General features: G+C 38.0%; 1 pseudogene; it reads left to right on the top strand.

Annotated features, from left to right (window-relative positions):
• Window positions 1–3,489: 3,489 nt before the first annotated feature.
• Window positions 3,490–4,050, top strand: LOC106002791 (annotated as a pseudogene).
• Window positions 4,051–6,342: the final 2,292 nt, after the last annotated feature.

Raw genomic sequence — 6,342 nt, 5'->3', positions numbered from 1 at the left:
TCATTATATTTGTGCTTAACATATATATATAGCTAACCTTAATTTTCTCCCTCTTTTGTTTAGTACTCTGAGTTGAAAACATTGACTTTCTTGATATACATGGCTTTGTTTTGGGTGGAATCCCATCACAATCCAAAAAATCTTCCAAAAAGTTTATGTCAAGAATCAGGGAAAAGAAGGCTTCAGGTTGGAAAAAAAAACACTGATCCTTAACTTATAATTGCAGTATATTTATAGTGTTAGTCAATACTTTCTGAACTATGAGAAGAAATGGAAGACAGAAATGTGAAAGATGTCAGGTTTCTGTGGAATTTCTGTAGTTCATGTTATATTCTTCCTTAAAACTTGCTTTATTAAAACCCTCTGAGTGGATATTGGTTGGACTGATTGGTAACCTTACTCAAGAAATGAAGCTGATTTTAGAAGGCTGATGATTTGGTAAATAAAGCAATGATGAAAATGAGCACAGATATTGTCACAGAATGAGCCGACAAGGTTCATTGAGGAACAGCAAAACAAAGCAGTTTGAAGTCCGATGATGCACATTGAAACATATATAGATAGATACATATATGTACACATATACAAACATACATGAAAAAGTATATATCCAGTAGAATCCAGAGAAAGTTGGTGTGACAAGTATTAAACTATGTCAAACTGGTTGCAGGAAAGGTCCAGTAAAATATCAATAGTTTAGCATCGATTTTGCATAGATTTCTAAAGGATGAAAATTCTTCCCTCATTTTATACTTTACAAATATCCTTAGTATGTTTTAAGTTTTTTTTATATTGTAGTTGGAGCATCTATATAATGCAGAGAATTGGAATTACATAAAGTATGCAACATGAATAGGCCAGCCAGAATAGGAAAGTTAATTAGATTCTTATTTCCAATTAACCACCAGGAGAAATGGAGTTCCAGTTCAAATTATATGTAGAGCACTGGCCTTGAACACAAAAGCACCAGTCAGGCAGTGAATTTAAGCCTTAGGATCTACAGAAACAAAAACACAAAATATAACTTGGAGTTAGATATTTTATAATGAAGCATTTTTATATACTCTACATTGTTAGAAGGTCTAGATTTCTGTGTTAGCTTTATAACCTATCATAATAAGTGATATTGTCCATTTATTAAGCAGAAAGGCTTACTCAGATTTATAAGTTTGAAGGTTTCAGTGTATGTTCAGTCAGTTTTATTGCTTTGGTAGCCTGTGACAAGACAATGTCAAGGTGAGGAGTATGTCAAAAAGAAATGTTTTTGACCTAGAATGATTAAAAGAGAAAAGCAGAAAGTGGATGAGTGTGCATGTTCTCAGAGGTTTCACTCTGACGAACATTATCTCCAGAAGAACTATTCAGGTATTCTCCACAGTCTGGGAGGAAATGGAAAGTCATTTTTTTTTAACACATAGGTGTTTCTGGGGCATTCTAAATTCAAATGGCAACATCCTCACCAATGATAATGAATTGTCCAGGGGTGGAAGCAACTAGATATTGCTATAAATTCCAATCAGATCTCAGCAGACTATATATTTTATGGAATTCCTATTAAAATATTTTCTTGCAGACTGACTGGGTCTTCATACTACACATGTGTATATCTGTGTGTATGTGTGGGTTTGAATAAACTAATATAGCACTGTAGCAGATTAAAGTATTAGTAAGGCCTTTCTCTTCTCATAGCATGAAAGCCTGCCACAATTCCCAATCAAATCCCATTCAGGATTCAAACATTAATGTTGTCCCAAAAGTTCTGTATGCAAACCCAGGTACATTCACTTCATTTAAGACGGCAATGGTATATGAAAATTCTAAGTCTTCCATGGAAAAAAATTATATTAAGCGAAGTTAGCCAGGCCCAAAGAAATTTAGGTCCCATGGTTTCCCTTAATTGCAATAACTAGTATATGTCTGAGTCATGCAGAAAAGGTCAGATAAGTTGATGTTAGGGAAATGAACCCTAATATATGTATTCATTTTTTTTTCTTTCAGGTGATTGTTTCTAACACATTTATAAGATTACTTCTTTGTTGCTTTGTAGGTCCCTCCCCCATGGTATAACCCCTGCTTTCACTGTATTTGAGGTTGATATAATTTGTGAAGGGGAAGGGAAAAAAGAAATGTTTAAATAGGGGTACAGGTGGATCCATTCCAACAAGGAGATGTACAAGTCGTTATATGGAAAAACGAACTTTACAACTTTGGTGGGAGCGGGGAGGAGGATTGGGTGAAGGGATGGGGGGGGACAACGGAGGAGGCTACAATGCTTGATAAGAAATGTACTCATGATCTTGCCCATGTAATTGTAACCCCTCTGTACAGTATTTTCACAATATAAAAAGGAAAAAAGAAAAATTTAAGTCTTCCCATTATGTTGTCACCAAGGAAACATGTACAATATTTCCTTAAAAAATATCTAGATTGTAGAACACTTTAGCCAGAAAATTGAAGGAGTATACATTACAGGATTTAATTTAAATATTTAGTCACTGAAATGGATATTCTATATCCACAACTTAGAGCCCTTTCCAAATACATAATTGCAAACCTCATCTATTACCATCTTCCTTGAAGACAGTCCTTGCTGAAAACAAACCAAATGTGGTAAACCAATTAAAATGTACGCCATTGTCAAATGCTGTTGTTTTAAAGCATGGAAGTGATAGAACAATTAATGCCAGTGAGCAGCTGGTTCTAAGGAGTATGGAAAGTGATTACTTTGGACTCTAGGTGGAAAAATCCACAGATGTTTCAGAATGTGCTTCGTTTTGGCATTTGTGAGATATATTTTGGAAAGCACAGTGAATGAAAGCATGTTGTTTTATAAAGATTTGCTGACTGACAAACCAGGGAAAGAAAACTTATTGAAATGTTTCAAATGAGAAGACAGACAATAGGGTGGGTAAGATGTGGGATTCAGCTTTAAATACGGACTAAAGCAAACCAAAGAATGGGAAAATTTTTTTCCTTAAAAGCTTTCTGGGTGTATTGTACACTATAATGATGAAATGATCATTTCTTTGGAAAAGTCATGAAAAAACACTGTCACCTGTTGAATTTCTTTATAAAGTGAATCTTAAATGACAAGAATGAAGAAATTTAAATATATTAATAAAACATTATCAAGTATTACTTTAATTTTTGATTAAAAGTTAAAGCAAACCGACAGACTATTAGTCCATTAAGATTTATGTTTCCTGTCATATTTGTTTTCCTTTTGTTCCTCTTTTTTGGGTGGTGATTTTTTTTTTCAGAAAGGCAACCTAGTCTTAACCATTACTCACAAAATTTATGTTGTCATAGAATCAGTTTTTTTTATTAAATTAAGACAATAGTAGGCTCATTTTATGCCAAACCAAAATATAAACACCAAAAACATTTTTCACTAAAAAACCACTCATAAAAAATCATGAGGGGGGAAAAGGCTCAGGAAGACCTGTCTAATCCAGGTGCCGGAGGAAAGGCTTAGGAAAACACCTGAACATGTGGCATCCCAATGCAGGGCAGCTGGTGCAAAATGCAAGTATCCCTTACATGGGGTGCCCTGGAGGTTCCAATCCTGGGTGTCCACCTCCTTTGTTCCCACAACCTGTAAATCCGGCCATTCTTCCTGGTCCTGTTCCCGGGTGTCCCTTTCCTCCAGGACCTCCCCAGGGGAACCCAGCTTTCCCTCCATGTGGGCCCTCTTACCCTGTGCCACAGCCACAGTATGCAGGATACCAACCCTCAGGTCCTTACCCTCCCCATGCCCACCACCTGCACCTGGCATGTGTCCTGTGAATCCCCTGGCTCCTGGCATAGGCCCACAAGCCACAATGGACAAGAAAACACTGAAGAAAATGAAGAAAACACATAAAATGATGCCCAAACACCACAAGCATCGCAAGCATTCCTCCTCTTCCTCCTCCTCTTCCAACAGTGACTCTGACTGAATTCAGGGCCTGGACCCTCCCCTCAAGTCTCACCAGTTTTGCTCTCATCAAGCTTCTGCTGCAGTGTTGTACTAGGGGGAAATTAGCCCTCTGATACCCAACCCACCCTCATCTGAGCCTTACCCTGCTGTTCAGCCCTGACAGGCTAGGGAAATGGATAAAGTATTTCTGTGGGCTAGTAAAGACCATCTCCTTCCTGGTTGATCGATCTTTTGTTTTTTTTCTTTTTTCTTTTTCTTTTTGGTTCAAGACTGGGACTCCAGCTCAATACCTAATGCTTTTACTCATTGGCTGGCACTCTACCAATTGAGCCATGCCTCCAATCTCAAGAGCTGAAGACTTTAACAGAGGAGGAGTTTTTTGAAGGTGGTGAAACCTCTGAGCTAAATGCTGAAGACAAGTTTAAATTCTGTAAAATGTGATTTTTTTCCTTCCATTTCCATTTGTAATACTTGTGGTTGGTGGAAATTTCATTATAATTAAAAAAACGGTACTTTTTTAAACTAAAGGTAGCATACTAGGATCATTTAGAGCTAGATATGTTCCCAGCAGGCCTCTTAATGATTTCATTAACTGCAAGGCTGCCTTGATTCAAAGCAAGAGTCCATTTGGTTGATGAGCTTTCTGGAAATGTAATCTCTACTCCTTAGCTCAACATGCTAGCTCAGGTCTTACTCTCATTTTCCAATTCTCAGTCCAAATAAAGCTATTTTTTTCTGGTCAAAAAAAATCATGAGGATTTGGGGGAAGATGGAGGAGGAGAAGCTGGAGGGTAAACAAGCTCTTACATAGAAAGCAGTTTTAATGTTCCAGTGAACAGTCCTAGGCTAGAGAGTCACACCAAGTGTGCCATCACAGTACAGAGAGTTTGGCCAAAGAGGGAAAATCCAGGCAAGATGACAGATCTGAGCAATTGCCAGTAGCCACAGCTGAGGTGGCATTAGGGACAGCGCCAGTGGCTGTAGCCCCCATCCCTACAGAGAGAATCCACGACAAAGGCCCCAGATGTGGCCAGTGAGCAGATTCTACTCAACACCAGCAAGAACTAACAAGGAGCAGATATCTTCATCCTGCAGATCACAGACCAGAGACGACACAGGAACCAACACTCTGGCATGAGTAGAATCCTGACATCCTCACTCCTTCTCAGGGAGCAGAGGAGGGAAGGCCACCCATCCCCCACTACAGAAATCTCCATCTAAGATACTGACCTCCACAGGGCTGAGCAGATAGCTCCAACTCAGGCCTTGGAAGAAAAACAAAAGAGTCATTTAGTAGGTCACAGGAAGTAGACATGACCTGCCAGGCTCAGCTCCTCCCAGGGGAATGTCACCCCACCCAGCCAGTAGAACCAGTGTCCTCAGAGGAGTGATTTCCTTCACAGGGTAAACAGAGACAGAGGCTGCCCCTCCCTACAGCAGCCTAGACAAACAATTGAAACTCAGTAAAAAAAAACCAAAACCCTGAGAATGGGTTCCATGAGTGTTTCAGGAATTGCCCCACAGGGAAAAGCTACTATTTGTGAAAGGCCTTAACCCTACCTCATCACGGCATTTCCACACTGGAGGAAACAGTCATCTCCCTCTTTTGTGATACTCAAAGCAGATCTCCCTTCCACGGAATAGCCTTAGAAGAGGATCACAAAATCCTGGGTAAAGCAGAGCGTTTTTCTGCCAGCACGAAAAAAATTGACTTAAGAAACCAGTCAAGCAAAAGGAAAACCAAACACCACAAGCACACCAGAGACTCCACCAAGAGACTGGTTATGGACACAGGGGAGATACAGAGTCTTCCCATTCTCCCCCACCCCCCGAAAAAAAAAACCCCAAAATCAAAGAACTCTTTTTTTAACCTTTTTTTTCAATTTTTATGTTTTAAAAAAGTGATGTTAATTTTTTCTCATTATTTATGATGTGTGTGTGTGTGTGTGTGTGTGTGTGTGTTTAATCTCTTTTGACATTTTGGTCCTTTTTTATTGTTTTCATTTTTTTCTCTCTCTCTTTTTTGTTTGACTTAATTGCTGTTCAGCTTATCCCCAGATATATACCTGTGGTCAATTATTAGATCTTATCCCCCATTGTGTACATACTTAATCCTGAAATTTATTACTCGATTCAAAATATTTTAGGCTTAATTTCTTTAATAGCAGTATTTTCTCTTTATACCAATATAATTTTCAATTAACTAATTTTAATTTTCTTTTATTTTTTAGTTTTTCATGTTTCCTTTCTATCCCTCCTCTCATCTCATCCTATCCTTTTCTTCTCTCAATATCATTTCTTTAAACTTACATAATTTTTTCTTTCACTTCTTAGATTTAAATTTTTGTTTATCCATTTTTCTTTATTTTTAAAAAATCTCTCTTCTATCATTCTGTCCAATCCATTTCACTCTCAGAGATTAG

The sequence above is a fragment of the Dipodomys ordii genome, unplaced genomic scaffold, assembly GCF_000151885.1.
Source record: "Dipodomys ordii isolate 6190 unplaced genomic scaffold, Dord_2.0 Scaffold1000001391, whole genome shotgun sequence".
Classification (NCBI taxonomy): Eukaryota; Metazoa; Chordata; class Mammalia; order Rodentia; family Heteromyidae; genus Dipodomys; species Dipodomys ordii.
This window is presented reverse-complemented; position numbering and strand designations above follow the sequence as displayed.